Source organism: Halyomorpha halys, unplaced genomic scaffold, assembly GCF_000696795.3.
Source record: "Halyomorpha halys isolate HHAL.00 unplaced genomic scaffold, Hhal_1.1 Scaffold304.1, whole genome shotgun sequence".
NCBI classification, from domain to species: domain Eukaryota; kingdom Metazoa; phylum Arthropoda; class Insecta; order Hemiptera; family Pentatomidae; genus Halyomorpha; species Halyomorpha halys.
The window spans coordinates 241,198-259,590 of record NW_027116688.1 but is presented as its reverse complement, the minus strand read 5'-3'; the positions used below and the strand labels follow the sequence as shown (position 1 = coordinate 259,590).

Below are 18,393 nucleotides of genomic sequence, written 5' to 3'. Positions count from 1 at the left end.
ACTTTCAGTAATACAAATGCTAAATTTACTTTTATCATTAGAGAATTTTCGTTTACCCTCACTCCTCAGGTAGTAAATTTTCGTGATAATCGATAAATTGCTCTGAGGTAGTTGTGCAGATTCTTGAACTCAAACAAAAGGTAAGATTAATATGTAAATAAACTCTATGGTTCTTCAACAAATCGGAATAATTTCCTAAAACCTCATTCCCTAGGTATTATAGAAAACCTCTTCTTAACTTAATAAACTATAGAGTAGTAACAAAGAACATCATATCGCTGATTTTCTTGAATAGTGGCCATTCTAAAAAAAAAAAAAAGTTTTTTTTTTTAGAATTTGACGTATTTCAAAGATAGGACCGTTTGCTGTGGTTACTTTAATTACTGTGGTCTTTAGAGTCGTTACATATTAAGTCCTGGCTATGGTACAATCTATAGAATACCTCAAACAAAATAAAAAAAACAAACTCTTTTTCTCAGATATGACACTACTCAAGGAAATCATGATATGATCAATTTTTCGTTGTTCTTTAACATTTGCTATTTTTTCATCTATCCTTTTTTTTCCTTTTGATCGAGTCTGCCACCCGAGACTGCTTTATAAACTCCGTAAATTCCTACCTCCTACATACTTTATCATCATTCGTTCCTTTCTCATTGATAGATTTTTCCAAGTAAACCACAATGGTTCCTATTCATCCCTCTATTTTCAGTCCGCTGGTGTTCCTCAAGGTAGTATCCTTGGTCCCGTCCTCTACACCGTCTATACAGCTGACATTCCAACCAATCCTAACACTATCCTCACCACGTATGCCGATGACACATGTGTGCTCGTTGTTAATAATAACCCATTAATTGTATCCCAAAATCTCCAATTCCATATCACAGTCCTCGAAGATTGGTGTCGTAATTGGAGGATTAAGATAAATTCCAACAAATTCCATCAAATCACCTTTACCCTTCGCCGTAAACCTACTAACTCCCCTACAGTTTCATTTAATGATGTTACTCTTAACCCTGTAGAAAAAAAATCGAAAAAATCTTTTTTTTTCCAAAATCTCAATCCTCTACTCCAGCAACCAAAGACGACACAAAAAACTTACATTTCCACAGAAGCATTGACCAACTAAAATATTTAGAGACCCGAGACGAAAGGGAATTGAAGAAATAAGCATCTTAGACGATATTTCCTCTGTTAACAAACAAGAAGAATGCTAATTATTTAATTTTATTTTTTTAAATAAATATTTAATTTATTTATAATCTGAAAGCACCACGGCCTCTCAAAGCCTGTTGTACGCCGTCCTATAGTCAGTTACGACAGTCGCCTTTGCAAATTTGAATATTGTGTATGGGTATACAGTTTCCTAAAGCTTGGGATCTGGATAAAAAAGAAATGATTCCTGGACAAACTACCTCGTCATCTTTTTCGGAAAACATGGAATTCAGTAACTCCGTTATCCTCCTATCAAAGACGTGTCCATTCAGTCAACAGAGTCCTGTATACAGTCCTTTAACCCATCTGAAGGTCATCTTGTTAATATGAAGAGGCATTGTGATTATTTTTGCGCAGGGACCTCTTTAAAATCATTTTAGTTTTTACAACACTCTTGCTTCCTAACATTCCTCCAGTTTAATCCAGCCTAGCTATCTAAATCCTCTATACACCATTGTGTAATTTTATAAATATAAGAAAACATCGTTTTCTCATTCTCAAAATACTTCCCCTATCACTAAATCCTCACTCCTTAGTTTATTTATTTTGTTTTTATTTTTTAAATCTTACCTCAATGATCGCTACTATGAGTGCTCACCTTTGAATACAGTCATTTTGAAATCATCCATATATCTAAAGATTTTTATTCATCCGACGCGCCTCACAATATTTTTAGTATATTTCTTACAACTTGACATATTAATTATTTTATTTTTATGGATTTTCTGTTAAACATTTCTTTATTGTTTTACATTGTCTATTAATCAATGAATTAAAGTAGTGATCGGCTCACTCAATTTTATCCTGTATGATATTTTTTAAAATTCATTTACAACTGTATTTACACAAAAAAATATCTAGTAAATGTGATGTTAGATTACAATGTTATGATACTGACATGTAAAGAAACTACCCACAGTTAGCTCTCGAATAACATTTTTACATTTGAAGGTTTCGAGGCTATCTCCTGTATGATATTAGACTTAATAAAGTTGAAATTTTTAAAATGATTTTACTATTTGCTTCATTGTCACCTTTTTGAAATACAAAAATAACTTTATTTAATTTTAAATTCCTATATAAAACAGAAGAATTTGAGGTATCAATTATTTGTTAAACGAAATGAATTTCTCAGGTTAATGTTGGAAACTAATCTTTGAGAAGCCATGTAGACATTAGGATTATTTTAGGATCATGCAATAAGGAAATATTTTTTTATAAAAACCAAAGTAAACATTCACTTCGATAAGAAATAAATTCCTTTTTTTTCTTAATTTATCCAAATGTCAATTAACCGAATGTTTCACACTCAAAAAAAAAAAAGAAGAAAATAAGGATAAACTGCAAAGTACTAATTACCATAAATACTTTCGCGAAATCATAAACAATTTTTTATTACATAATATTTTCCTATTAAAAGAAACATGTATTTAATATAAATTGAAGGGGTTAGAAGATATAGTTAGGAATAAAATTTCCGAATCATGACATCAATTAAAGACTATGCCGTGCATTAACTGTTGAAATTATGAACAGAACCATGCATCGTGCAAATTGCTCTATAGAAAGGGAAGTATTTTTCCAATTAACCAATGACAGTCCAATGAAAGCTGTGACTTGCCAATTCGAATACTTAGTCATTGCCAGTTTCGTCATCTTAAATTTTCGCAAAACCATGAATTCGTTTGAAATACGTGTAATTTAAACAAAATGTTTATTGTTATTTTTAAATATTATTTATAAATCCGAAAGTATTATTTTGAAATTGAAAATCTGTTAACCAATTAAATTTTCGACTTAAAAGTCTGCAAGAAATGCCCGATAACTATTGTTCCAAAGTTACTTGTGAAAATTCAAATACATCTCAAATTTTAAATAATTAGCATTTATTTTTGTAAACTAGCAATATCAATATTTATGTTTTATTAAAAAGCATTATTTTGATATTCTAATTATTAATTTCAGAAGTTTTGTGAACAACAATAAATAAATAAATAAATTTAAAAACAATTCTGTGATGATTTCCATAATAAAACCTTGAAAATATCTTACCCATCATATTAAATATCTTGATTTTATTCTTTTGTAAATATAAAAATAGTTTTGTCCTACTTTTATCAAACGAAATATGTTTAATTTTTGGTTTTAGTTACAATTGAATTCCATTCTTATGTATTTCGAGTAACTGTTACGTACGTCACACCTAAGAAACCGAACTGTAAAAAATATTCTATAGATCAAGATCTTTCGTTTCTTATGTCTTTTATTCAACCTTGAAGAAAATCCTCAATCCTCTTTTCTTCGTCAAAAACTAAAACATCCATGAAGTCCATAATGTTTTATGTGTAGCCAAACAACAAGCTAGACCGAACCAGATATCAATTCCTCACTATCCAAACCCACTAAATTCTAATGAAAATTCTTTCCATTCCTAATGATTCTCCGAGATACCTGAAAAGAATATGACATCGAGACTTTCAAATGTAAATATGTTTTTGGTAGTTTCTTCACATATTTTTCATAAGACAATAGCTTATCACATTTTCTAGTGCCGTTTTTAGTCACAATACTGAAAATAATCATAATACAATCGTAAATTTCAAGAAATAAAGAAAAGACATTTTTTAGAAAATATCTTGAAATGAAAATTCTAAAGTTCTACTAGTACATGTAGAATTAGCAGCATTTGTTGAGTTTCCATTATTTAAGGTGTTCTTAGATTTTAGCACTGCTTCTAGCACACTCATTCATCCTCCACTGGCTTTTAATACCAGTAACACGGTTGATAGAGAAGAGCTGGGATCTCCGAAGTCCTACTCTTTTCTCCATAAGAGGAAGGAAGAGCTCGGTTCGGAGTTCCCCAAACTAAATATTTTTTTTATATTTTATTTTATACCAGATCGGCCTGGTGGGCCTTACATGGTTGATATAACCGTTATATTATATATATTTTTTTTAACAGTTGATTATGGGGGAGGGTAGGGATATAGTCTCGTACAAAATACACCCCTAACTATATACAATGTTATTATTAAAAGAAAAAAAAATAAATAGATAAGAATAATGCTTCTTAATAAAAGAGGAAAGTAAAATTAATAACAAAAAATAATGATATTGGTACACTTAAATAAAACAAACAATTCCCCTCTAATAGTAAAAAGAAACAAGTTAATTTGAAAAATAGAAGAGAGAAGAAAAGAGAAAACGAAATAATGAATGCATAAAATGAGTAATAATAATAAGTAAAATAGAGGTAGCGTGACTATGAATTAATTTTATATTTATTAAAATTTATAACAGAATGTCCTGCAGCAGTCTGGGCTTCAGTCTTCGAGTTGAGGTTGGGTTTCCCAGGTTGTAGGTCACTGCTCCTTTAACTGTCGGCAACTGGGAGTGGAACTTCATGAACCGTTTTTTTTATGCAATCCTCTATTGACTCCAATAGGCTAAATATAAATAGGAATAATTATGATGTTAATTAGCTCTTTGATCACTATAAACATTATCTATAAATATAAGGTAGAATATACTATTACACAATAAAAATATTCTGGTATTCCTGTTACTTTTTTTTTTTTATCGATACTTTAATGAACGCAAAGTTAAATACGACGCATTGAACTCTGTTCTATTTAAAATAACGGTTTCCCTTATGAATAAGTTTAAAAGCTTTTATTTAACCCTGAGAGGTAGCGTTGGTTTCTTGTTGAGAGTTTCCATCCAATAGCTGACAGAGGTGATGGATTTGATTACTTAATTGTCCTCATCAGATTAATTGTCTAAATTTTCCATCTTCATTTCGAATTAGGAACAGCTTAAAGAGCAATTTGTGTGAGTGATTTAATTTACGGAGTATTTAACCGGTTAAAGATCTTTGTTACAAAATACTTAACGTGAAAAACAACTGACTTTAAAATAATGTTCAGAATTTTTAATTTTTAATATTTAAGGGACCCTTGCACATTCCGCTTGAATGACAAACCACCATCCCGAAGACTGACTTCAATCTCGAAGGCTCATTCGCTATCAGTCCTATAGACTCTTACTTGTGTGTGAGATATTGATCAATGAGCATCTTGTGCAACGTCTCTTTCGATTTGTGATAAACAAAAAAGGTGGTGTGGCAATTATTTTGGCATTCTCCTGCAAGTGAAGAAAGCACGATATAGAGAAAGCACTCGTATCCTTCCCTCACTTCAAATGATCGAATCTCAAAATTGTTTAGGTAATCCATCAGTCTTATCCTTACACAATCAATCATAATGCCAATATTTGGTTTTACTGTCATTCCGACTGATCGTATAAGTGTTCCTTTATAGTTCGTTTTGAAGATAAAGGTTACACGATTATAAACCTTGATGTAAACAAAAAGTTTCAATTATAAGTAGCCGTTTTACTTTTTTTGTTACATTTTAAATTATAATTAAACTTTTTTTTAAATTCCGGAATTGAAATATTATCAGCTAACGTAATTTTTACCTGTATATTATTTTAAAATATTTTACAACTTGTAACGTGGTGCTAATTCCTAAAAATAGGTCAAAATCTGTTAGAGACAAATTTGAGTATGAAAGTGTATTGAAATTGTTTATACACTGTATCAAGATGGGCTGAGAGTCCGCAAACAGTTTTATTCTCTCACTCCATAAATTAATATAGCATGGAAATCACATCTCTGCATATTCATGAATGGAAGTAGGCTAAAACGTAAATAATTAATCGATATGAAAAAAAAATTAACTTTGATTATGATAATTAACCACGTTTTAAGTAAAAAACAGGAGACTTCTAAATATTTATGAATTTATATTAGAATAAAAATAATAATTTAATATGAAATATACGAAATTTTCAGTCATGTTCACAGTTTTTTAATTTACAAAAACTCTAAATAATTCAGATTACACCTGATTCTATTGAGCTATTTACTGTGTAGTACAATTATTAGGATTTTTCCTAGTTAGAAACAATAAGTGAACTCACTACAGTATTCTATGTTTCGCAGATAGAACCTGTCGTATGACATTTCCAACTTTAGGGAAAACCATTGCGAATGCTCTATTGATATTCACGGTAAGATGGTTCGGAGTGTAATAATCCCTGAGGGTATTTAAATTTCTTTGGGCGACTACTCAGGTCGGCGAGAGGAACACCATATCGTCTGTATATAACAATAATTGTATATTTTTATTATTGTTCACTGTAAGACTCGCTGAATTATGAAAATAATATACAATGTTGGAGACCTCTTCTTTTCGCCCGTATAAGGCCAAGAGAAGAGGTCTCTAAATCAATCCCTGCAAAACTCCTTCCGATTTAGCAATTTTAGAGAGAGAAGAAGCTCCTAGCAATTTCATCATACTTGCATTATGATAAAGATTCCCAGCCACATGTATAACTTCACGGCTCACGCCTAAACATTATAATTTATCCCTGATATTCTGGTAATTCATAGAATCAAAGGTTCATCTATAGTTGACGAAAACGGCGAACACCTTTCTTTTTTAATCGAAGATAAATATTTTGGGAGATTTTTGGAATAAAGTAAATATGTAATTGCGGCACACTTGGCCTTTTCAAATAAATAATCGAGGTAATAAAATCCCTAAACCCATCGAATTATAAAGACTGTTATAAAGAATATTTGTGATTTTTTTGGGGATATTAAAAATTGTATCGTCTCTTTAATTTTATGGCTTGCCTGTCACACCTTTTTTATGAATCATCCACATTCTATTAACGGACAAAGCTTTTGAAGGAGACTGGGCACGAAATATTTCATTACAAAGCTCTGGTTAATAGTCTATCCAAAGTGAGTTAGGGCCATTAAAAACTGTTGTTTAGAAATGAAAGGAAATAAATAATGTCCTCAATGGCTGCTTTTTACTTTTATTTTTACTTAATAATAGTTCATTAATGACCATATCTAAGGAAGAGTCAAATGGACCACTGAGTGGCAAAACCGTTTTATAAAAATTTTCCCACCTGGCAGTGCGGGGTCATATATTCTATTGTAAAAGAATTATTATTTTGAAGAAAGGGGAAGATGGCCATATTATCATATGTAAAAAATAAATAAATAAAAGATAAATAAGTTTTCACAGAAGTTGTATTATAGAAGAATAAAAGATCCCTAGAAAATAATGAAAACATACACAAGTTGATATATTCAACCAAAGAATCCACACTTAAGTGATTTACTTTGAATCCTTATGGTTTGATGCCATTAACAGCAGGCCAGAATTCACTGAGGTTTTTGAAATAATTAAGTCGTTAAAAATTTTTTTTTATAAAACAGCTTCCAGAAAAAATTAAAAACTTAAAACTCCAGTTATCCTTTATTAATCGATTGGATGACGTTTCGGACCCATTTTTTGTCCGTTTTCAAACCTAATATTTCTAATTATCGACAAGTTTTCGATGATCTTGTCTTCGATAATATGGTCATCTTGTCTTTAATATAATTATAATATTCAAAACAAATGTTCTTTATTTTCTAAGGGTCATATATTCCACTAAAAAGAATAATTATTTTGAAGAAAGGGGAAGACGACCATATTATCAAATGTAAAAAATATATTTATTTTTTTATAAAAGATAATTGAAGTTTTAAGGGTTTTTAATTTTTCACAGAAGTTGTATCATGGAATAATATATGATCCCTAGAAAATAATGAATACAACACAGTTGATATATTCAACCAAAGAATCCTCACTTAAGTGATTTTCTTTTCAATTGCATAGTTATGATATTACTATTTTTTTTATTAAGGATGTTATAGAACATTTGGCGTTAAACCATGGTTTATGAATAATTTTCTTACCAGTGTTTAGTTGGTTAAGCTCCTTTATTATACCTTAAGATATGAAAACAATGATATCAATAATACCTGTCTTAATGGGGGACAGAGTAAAGAAGGAAGTTCGCAGAACAGCTATTTCTTCACATTTTGGCGCCCACATTAAGAGCATACCTCTATTGGTCGAAAATATGAATCTTGATAACCACGTCATTTCCAGTTTTAAATGCTCGGTATCTAATATAATAAATAAATCATAGTAATGTGTCACTTATCAATTTAAACAGGTTGTTCAAGACTTGTTTTGAGAATTTCTAAATAAATGTATACTTTAGTTTATACTCAACTTGTTCGAGACTAGTTTTATTTTTCAATTAATATAAATTCTATCCAATTAATTACCAATACTCTTTATTGATCATTTCAAATGTCCAACGTTTCGGGCGACCTGTCATATCAAGGACAAACTTAACTTTAAATTCACAACCGTGGATTCAACTATTATAATTTTGCGGCTGTTCTGCCCTGGACTAATGTAATTAGCCAAATTAAACTATTTATGAAACTATTTCATTTATATATTAATATTTTTAATTGTAAATAATCTTAACACTGATCACTCATTTTGAACAATCAGGATTATGGACGATTTTAGGAGTATCAAATTTGAATCTATGTCCTCTTTGTCTCTTTGTGTGTTGTGAGAGCAGATCTATACATCGGGAAAAAACAAAACAATTTCAAGCGAAATGTAAAATGATCACTTTAGAAAAATATAAGAATCGGGCTATCAACAAAATACTGATCTATAAAATTTAAATTCTTGTTACTTCAACCTCAAAAACACAAAATACATAATTAACAATAACATTAAAAATAAATCGATAAAATATTAATAACAGACAGACTACCTGCAAGAAAGAACAGTTAGGATTTGGAAAAACCAAATAAACCTTAATTTACCTTTCTCCATTTCAACCCTATTTAGTAACGGCAAAAACCTAGAGTTAGTGGTTTCATGGCAATGTAGAACCCACTGTAATAGACAAGTGTCACTAATGTTTATAGTTAGTAACCTCGAATTACACATTTTACATTTTTAATTAATTGAAGAAATTCTGTTTTCTAATTGACGGATATTCAAGAAACTCAGCAACAAAAAAATATATAATATAATATATATGTTTCATGTTATATATATATGTGTTTCAGAGAAAAAATTATTAACTAAAAAGTTGATCCAGTGACCCTCTCCCAAATTGTGAAGTAGTCCATTGTCATTGCCGTATATCCTTGATCGTGGCATCTGATCTGCGTTACATCAGTCTCAGATATCAATGTGGATCAGTAACTGATTGTCAGCATTGTTTACCGTCTTAATGAATACCGGCACTCTTATGTTCGCTGTTTGGGTTCGTATCATTTGGTATGATCGATTATCCAGTACAATAATCGATAAGTACTTCGTTTGTGATTGTTGACATCCTTTGTACAGTCGACGTCCTCTTTGGCTTTCACTTCATCTCTCGGCTTGCCTCTGCGGTTTGACTTTGTGGTTGGATCTCATTTACTGTGAATAGCAATAGTTTCTATTTGCAAGTATTAAGAGCTTCAACTAAAATGTCTCTTGGGAAACCGTTTAATTTATTTTTCATTATTCCTCTATTCTTTGACCTAATTCAGTGATTTATATCCCGCTAGAAAGATGAGGTCTTTCTCTTTGTGATGATGACAGAATACAACTGTATTCCTGAGGTACTGTTGTGTTTGATCTGTATAAATCCAAGAATCTTCAACTGTCTTATTGATATCTGAGATTATTGAAAAGCTTTTAAAATAAAAAATATGGGTTTATTTATTTGTTTATTTAGTAATATATATATATATTACTAATTCTTTAATGACTATAGAAAATGTGGTATGTTTACAAATAATATAGCATTATTATAATAATATAGTCTCATAAATTGGGCAACCCTTAATTGGATGAAAATCAGTCGAACGTGATCCTGACCAAATCACCTACTTGCACAACCGTTGGTCTAGTAACAGGTTGTAGCGGTACAGATTTCAGTTTTATTTTATTAACATGAATAAAAAAAAAAAAAAATGAGTGTAAAAAAACCCTTCCTGATCATTTCTAACATATGAAGGGTTATCTACAGGGTACCACCCTATTCTATCCATGGTGAGGAGGTCAGGTCTTCATTTCATGTGACCGGCCTCCAAGCCGTATTGAACCAGCGCTAGTGCCCGAGGCATTGAAAGTTGGTGCTCAAACCCCCTCGGCTACTAACGTACCAGGTATGAATCTATCTACATATACCTGCCCTGTGATGGCTATCTAAACCTAAATTTACAAGATCAGCCTTGCAATCCTCCCACCTACGTTCTGTCTACCCTTCAAAAATTTACATTTTGAATCAGTGTTCATTCATATTATAGGGATCCGATCGTTACCATTCACTACAACCTTACGAGTCCATCTTATTCACCGCAATAGTATAATATACTACTGGATATAGTTCACGCAATTGATGTATGCACACATTGTGTAGCCTTCTAAATTTTCCGATTAAATCATCATTTTTCGGTCCGAATATTTTATTTACAATTACTTTGAAAAACCTTAACGCGTTTTTTCCTCCTTCAGTGTAATAGGTCACGTTTTGTAACAGTAGATATAGTAGTAGTTTTGTAGACGTTTAAGTTTTTGGACAGGAGGCGAAAGCAAAACCATTTTGAAATTAAAAATAACAAGGATTCCTGCCTTTAACCTTGCTTTTATTTCCTCATAAATTTTGTTTTTCTAAACCCTAAATAATTAATCCTTTTTACCACTTCAAATGTATTTCCTCCTATATCTATATTACCAAAATTATTGCCGTTTCTGCTACTAACCGTATATTCTATTTTATCCATATTCATTTCATGGCCTAGCTCCTTATTACGTTTTATTGAAGTAGTTATATAATATTATAATGATGGAATATATTTTCATATTTTTTTAATGGCATGCATTATAAAGAGTTAAGTCAGGTATCTTTGGTGAATTTAATATTTGGCGAAGACAAGAAAAAATCTTTCCTAGGGATTTGGGATTCTCACTGCAGCTCTATCTAATCAAAGATATTTTTTTTAATTATATTTTTTTTACAAGTTAAATTTTTTTTTTTTTTATTGGAAGATCGTTAGTGACCGTGTGTAATGTATATTAGAAAGCCAACGTTTCGCCCAACTTTGCAGTGCTACATCACAGCTATCTGAATGAAGGAAAGGGAGAGAATGGTTCTTTTTGATTTATACTGCACTCGAACTATCTTCCTTTTTTAGATTTTTAATTAATGAATGAATGAAATGTGTTTATTTATAAAAAATACAAAAATGTATTTATTTAAACAATTAAAAACACATAGAAAATGGAAAAATCTCTGTCTGTCGAAGCCTCTATGCAATTCTAACTAAAACATATAAATAACAATAATTAAAGAAAAAAATAAGTTATACGCTTTAAGAATAATTTTTTCAAAAATTCAATAATTTAAAACTACACTACGGTAATCATATTTATAGAAATAAAACATATCATTCTTGTAACAACTGCGGTATGGCATTATTTTCCCACATATTAACCAACTGAGCTCTTTCCAGTGTAGCCCGTCGTGCATAGTTTCTAAGAGCTCTCCATTAAAAAAATAAACTGAGTACTTGTTCTGGAGAGCAGGACCGGAGCCCAAAATATCTTATTCTAATTTCATACTTATGACAGGTTCCCAAGAATTGTAAGGTATCTTCATTTTCTTTGGAGTTATGGACTATGATGCATCCACGGTTTAACACTTGAATCGCCCGCATCGATACAAAATCAAAATATCATTTAAATTTGTCTTTTCTGTAAACATAAACCTCCGTACGAAGAAAGACTGGTTTGGAATCATTTCTCGAAATTACTTTGTTTCTCGGATTCCTTTAGGCTCTGTCTGACTACGATCAATCTTTTTTTTTTTTTAATTATTTATTTAATGTAACTTACAACTATACAAAATAATACAATAGGTAAATATGTAGTATGTTTCATATACACTTGAAAATCTTGGGAAGGAACCACCCATTGGTGGTACTTCAAACATTAATTTAAACGGTCAATCTTAGTATCGAGATTAACTCCATAACATTCCTCTAACTCCTGCCACTTACGGTACCAATAAACATTCTTTTTCATTACTTCTTTTGCAAGGATATGAGGTAAGTGGAAATCCGGCATCTCCGTAACTTTTAAAATATAATTGAACTGTGTTGGAAGGATACACGAGTACAACGTGGCGACACCCGTTTCCTGACTTAAAATATAATTAGTCGTATATCTGGGGACGAGCAGTAATTTTGATAAAAAATACCTTTTAAATTTTTCTAGGATGCCATAGTGCTCGAAAGCCCCGCCTTCTCTGCACCACCATTGGGACATTGATTTATGAACTTTTAATTTTTTTTATTTTCACCTTTATTTTATCGATCATCTTTTTAAACAAAAACAAAAAACTGGAAACAAACTTTTTTGAAAATTTCCCTCAAAATATCATGTGTTCGGTTCTACTAAAACTGCCATGATCATGATAATTTTACGACGATTTTGAATTCCAGCACATTCCGAACGTCCACTTGAACAAACAACAGATGATCTATACGAAAGAAAAGCTGTATTTTCCCAACCAATTGACTGAATTAAATATAACATTTAAATTACTTCTCTAATTATATATTTTTTTACTATTATAGCTAAACAATCTAGCGACCTTCAAAATGTGTTTTAAAAAATCAATGAGTAAGCTTTTAATACGAAAGTTTCATAACAACCGAGAATTGTGTCTTATTACTCTAATTAACAATCACATTACGTGATTAAACTGGTTAATTAACCAATAGGTTGTTATTATTATATGCCCTAATAATTGCGTTTTTGTATCAATTAAATAAAAAATTGAGGAATTACTCCTAAAATTATTGTTGATTTTTAACTGAAACTCACAGGCTAATTAAATTAAAATATATAAGTTTTGATGTATTTTTTCTTTATTTTATAATTATTGTTATCATTCCAAATATCTCTTACCTACTACCAAGATATCAATATCTTTATCCCATCAAAATGATCATAAAAATTTATTAAAGCTATTGCTGACGAAGACAGGGTGATAAAAAATATATTGAAGTTTACAGTTAATTAATTTATTCCACCTTGACTGGCGTTTATACATGTAAATATTCGATAGAGAGAGAGGTCAGGTTATTTCCAACTTATAAGCAGAGTTAAGGAATTTTCATCGGACTGATTATCATTGATTGATTGATTGATAATCAATTTATGTAAGAGGGGCCTAAAAAGATTTGGAGGAGGAATGTTACAGGGTTTTCCAGGGGAAAAATGTCTGGAAGGGGGGAGGCTTACAAGTGCCAAAAAATATAGTCCAAGGATATCAACCTAACCTTTCTATCTCAATATGTTATCAAGATATGATTTTATTAGTTTTTTTGAGAAAAACTATTTTTAAAATGGTAAAATTCTAAAATTTTGTCCCATTTTTGGAATCTACAATGAATCTAATATAAAAAATCTAATTTTGTTCGTATTTTATGAGCATCCGTACCGTTCATCCGATTGTGATGTAAGTTTTGCTAAATTTTTAGGATTTTCCCGGGAAGGTTATTAGCAATTCCGATTTCTCTGCTAAGAAAAAGGTTATTAAAAAAATTAAGTATTGTTGGAGCGTAGCTTAAGAAATATACATTTTCTTCGTGGTTAAAGTATGCCAATCGATTGGTCTCTTTCTGAGGAATAAGAAAAAACATTACTTATCCTATTAAATGATTTTTTATTCATTAAAAAATTAATAAAAAGATGATTAGGATTTCAGTAAAGTAGTAATAAAAAAGTTTTATAAAAAAGCATATCATATGCGTTTATAGCGTCGTCTGAAACATTTAAATAGCATTTGTCAAAACCAAAAGGTTATAATTTTCGATTTTTACGAAATTTCGTTTATAAGCAAAAAACGAACTTTGTTTCATTACTAAAAATTCTTTTACCGTACCTATGTTACTACCATTTAGATTTGATGTGGTTATAAAGACGAGATATTCCTATAAACCTTTTCAAATGTTTTATTTTACGTATCTGATTACAATTTATTTAATTAGATCCTGTTTCTGCTCTTCGAAGCAGCTTATAGAGTCCAAAACCACTCCCAAAATCCACTTAGTTGAGTCATGTTGAAGTCATTTAAATTTTTTTTACCGTATACTGTTATTATATTATGTATTCCGCTATAAACTAAATAAATATAATAAACAGTTAATTAAATAATTAAACCAATATGTAAATAACGAAATATGATTATTTATATCAAACTTTCAATTGTAATCAATTAATCTATCTACATCTCTAAATCTAGCGAATGCCGTGTCTGCCAGTTCTCATCAAAATAGAAACCAAATTATGTGAAAATATTGCTATTTTTATTAATATTGCTAATCAATGTAAATAAGTGAAAATAAATATTTCGAGAAAAACTCGGTAGAATCTCACTCATGCTATTTTCTATGGTTTTGGGGCTCTTTTACATGGTTTTCATTTGAACCAATCATCTACAAAAACCAACGTCCTAGATAATTTAACGTAAACTATAGTGCAGTAAAATTTATGTGTGCTGGTAAAATGTAACATTTGCTCATTTAAAATAAAACTGAACATTTAAACAATTAATGAATACATGTCTTATTAAATTAAATTATTATACTAATGTCTTAAACTCTATGAAGGGTACTACAAAATACGGAGAAATATAAAAAATAAATAAATTTGGTCAATAACTATCATTGGTCAATTTGATATGGATTGACTCCTATCTATTTTTTAAATATAATTTTCTTCTTATATTTAAATCTTTACGGTCAACTATATATACATATATATAATTTTCTTCTCTTTTTTTCTTATCTTAGAAAGCGCTTGAATGGAAAAACGTTTTTGAAAAATTATAAAAATAAACATGTTATTTTACTTCTTCACAAAGCTACTTGTACAATTAAAGGTGGGGTAACCAGTCCAGCAAGTTATTTTTTGCTAACTAAAGACAGCTTACCACATACAGTCACTACCATGCGTAATCATACGTTTTAAGATGAGGAGAGAGGTGCCTGAGGTTTTATTGCGAAATAATTTTTTTTCAAATGTTATAATAAATTATGTAAAGAATTTCATTTGACGCTTTTAGTAAATAGCTTAGACCCATGTTTATATCGCTGGTTTTATGTAAAAAAGGACGAACCACATAATTTTCAGAAGAGTATATTTTTAGTTGTGTAAGAAGAGTATATTTTGTAGGGGAGCGCGGTGCCACTATGGTAAGGCACGATGCTGGTAACTCCAAGGACCCGGCTGGACAGAATATTGTTAGAGGTACAGATTTTAATTTTTTTAAAATATTTTGTTGTTTACCTGGAAGTGGTTTTAGCATATAAAAGCGCAAAATGTTTATATTTTTGAGAACTTGGTACATTGTTAATTATATTCCACACAGGTTAATTAATTAGTATCAATGATTATTTCAATTAAAAAAAAATAAAAAGGCCAACTTAGTTAAATTGGCTCTTTACATACCGCTGAGGATATACTGAGTTTTCCAAGATATACGTTCACCAGGATTAACGTCTATAATTTTTGGCATTTTGCAGAATTATAACAGTGAAACGTGCTACATTTTTTAGAGGGTATTATTAATTTTCTAACCTTATCCATTTCTTCACCAACGCTCCTAATTGTTCTCCAACGCAACTAACATGTTTACCAATTTAGATAGGAAATCAGAATTTAAAGCGAATATTTTTGACGATTTTCTTGCAGACAGTGAGGCAAATCGAAAACCTCAAAGAGCGAAATTGTTTTATAACTTACTTAATTGTTTTTATAATCAATTTATCATAAGGAAGCATAATTGAAATATTTCTTAATTGAGTCTTCGTTAGATGGCAATTTTAGTCTCATCGGGCTTGTAAACTCAAATCATGATGACGTATCTTTGTCGGCAATTCGATTCTAAAACGATTTTTTATGTATTAGTTTCACTGTCCAATTATCGCAGTGGATGCTCATTGATTCATAAGAAATAGCCTGTTGCATGGAGTCAATAGAGGATTACATCAAGAAACGGTTCATGAAGTTCCACTCCCAGTTGCCGTCAGTTAAAGGAGCAGTGACCAATAACCTGAGAAACCCAACCTCAATCCGAAGACTGAAGCCCAGGCTGCTGCAGGGCATTCCATTATAAATTGTATATTTATTAATTCTATTATTCACACTACTTCTATTTTACTTATTATTGTTATTTATCTTTTTTCTATTCTCTCGTCTTTTTTTTTTTTTAAATTAACTTTTTTTTACCATTAGAGGGCAATTGTTTGTTTTGTTAGGTTTGCAAATGTCATTATTCATGTTATTAATTTCACTTTTCTCTTTTATTGAGAAGCATTATTTTTATCTATTTATTTTATCTTATTTTCTTTTAATTATAACATTGTATATAGTTAGGGGTGTATTTTGTACGAGAATATATCTCCACCCATAATCAGTCGTTAAAAAAAATAAATATTTATAACGATTATATTATATCAACCATTTAAGGCCCACCAGGCAGATCTGATATCAAATAAATAAATAAAACAATACTGATAAATGTACTTAATCATGAAATAGAACAAGTCTTGATGATTTTTTAGATTTTTTTTTATTTTTACCACTATAGTGATTGGATGATAAATTGTGTTGGGAGTGGATATTATTTTATCTATTACTAAGGTTAGAGATGTCAATAACTTAAGACAATTGCCTTCCCTTGGCCAGATTAGAGAAAAAAAATTGTGCAGCAGGACTGTATTGAGTAGCTAAATACACAACATACTTGGATAATTTTTTTTTAAAATTCTTATAATGTATAGGCATAGTAGAGTAAATGTATAATATATGTATAATAGTACTATATGATTTTTTTTATGTTCTTTTATTTTTTCCTTTCTATAAACATTTTTTTATCCTTTTTTTGATTATTCATCTATATATCTAATTATATTTCCTCCCTTAACCCAATACATCTTTACTTTTTTTCCTCTTTAGTAAGAGGAATAAAATAAAAGTAACTATTAAGATGATATTAATATTTACCACGACCGATGCCCCACACCACAGAAGATAGTGAAGCATCAAGTTGATGCAAGAGAGTAAAGATTGTGAGTCAGCAACGCCTTGCGGATATCCAACAGGTTTCCATTACACAGCCTTTAATTGAGAACTTGTACTAAGTTCTGAGAAAGCAATGCTTAAGGTATGTAGTTGCAAATATTTCTTAGAATGAAAGCAGAACAGTTCCGTGAAACATTTGAAATAAGAAGCAGGTTTCTATTTCTAGATCTTCTATTTTTTTATACATATATACATATATATATATTAGGATTTTCCACTCAAGCAATGGGTTATTACAACCTAAATCTTGCATAACCTACGTCGAAATCTTCCTGTTCTAAGCCCATTTCTTAGACCGTGTCCAATTACGAATCCTTCCATTTCATTACTCCATATTTTTCTTTGACTTCATATTACCCTTGGATGTAACAAGATCTTCAGTCTCAACCAAGTAGGATCTTGAAAAAGTTATACAACTATATTATGCAACAGAAATGTCAAGACATTAAATGAAACGAGAATACTTTCAATAATCTGAATACTGACGTTAGAAAGCTTTTCAACATGGGATCTATTTTGAGAACGTGCTAAAAAATTGCCATTTTAGAAAAAAAATTAACCAGCACGACCTAAAACTAGTAAATCTCTTCTCTACTTTTTTGTCCATATATAATTACATCTTGGATTAGTGAACAAATCACGGATTATACCATGAAGAAGAAGAAAATTAAGAAAGTCAGATACTGCTTTTCAACTTCATTATTTCTACAGTTCAAGTTTATGCATATAGTATAATAAATATATAAATAGGTAAATTTAAAAAATAGTAATAAATTAAATTTAGCAGAATCAGGGTCAATTCTATTGTCTTATATTGGATTATATTAATCGCCTAATAAACAAAAATATATATATTCTTCATCATTAAATTGTCGTAGATAAATTAAAAATCTTAGCTGATAACCTCCTAATCTATAGCCTGAAAAGCGATTCTGTAATGAATTTATATCTCGAATTAATTATTATCCTTTTAATACAATTCGGATTTATTGAAATGAGTTGTTGATTTGATACAATAAAACAACGATTTCAGTTGCGGATTATAGATAGTGTACCTTGGTGGCCCCATGTTTAGTTGCGGATTATA

General features: G+C 30.1%; 1 protein-coding gene across 3 annotated transcripts in view; it reads right to left on the bottom strand.

The window, feature by feature from the left end:
• Positions 1 to 18,393, bottom strand: part of LOC106681015 (putative inorganic phosphate cotransporter) — a 75,918-nt gene that overhangs the window by 20,513 nt on the left and 37,012 nt on the right. The gene's annotated exons all lie outside the window — the stretch shown is intronic.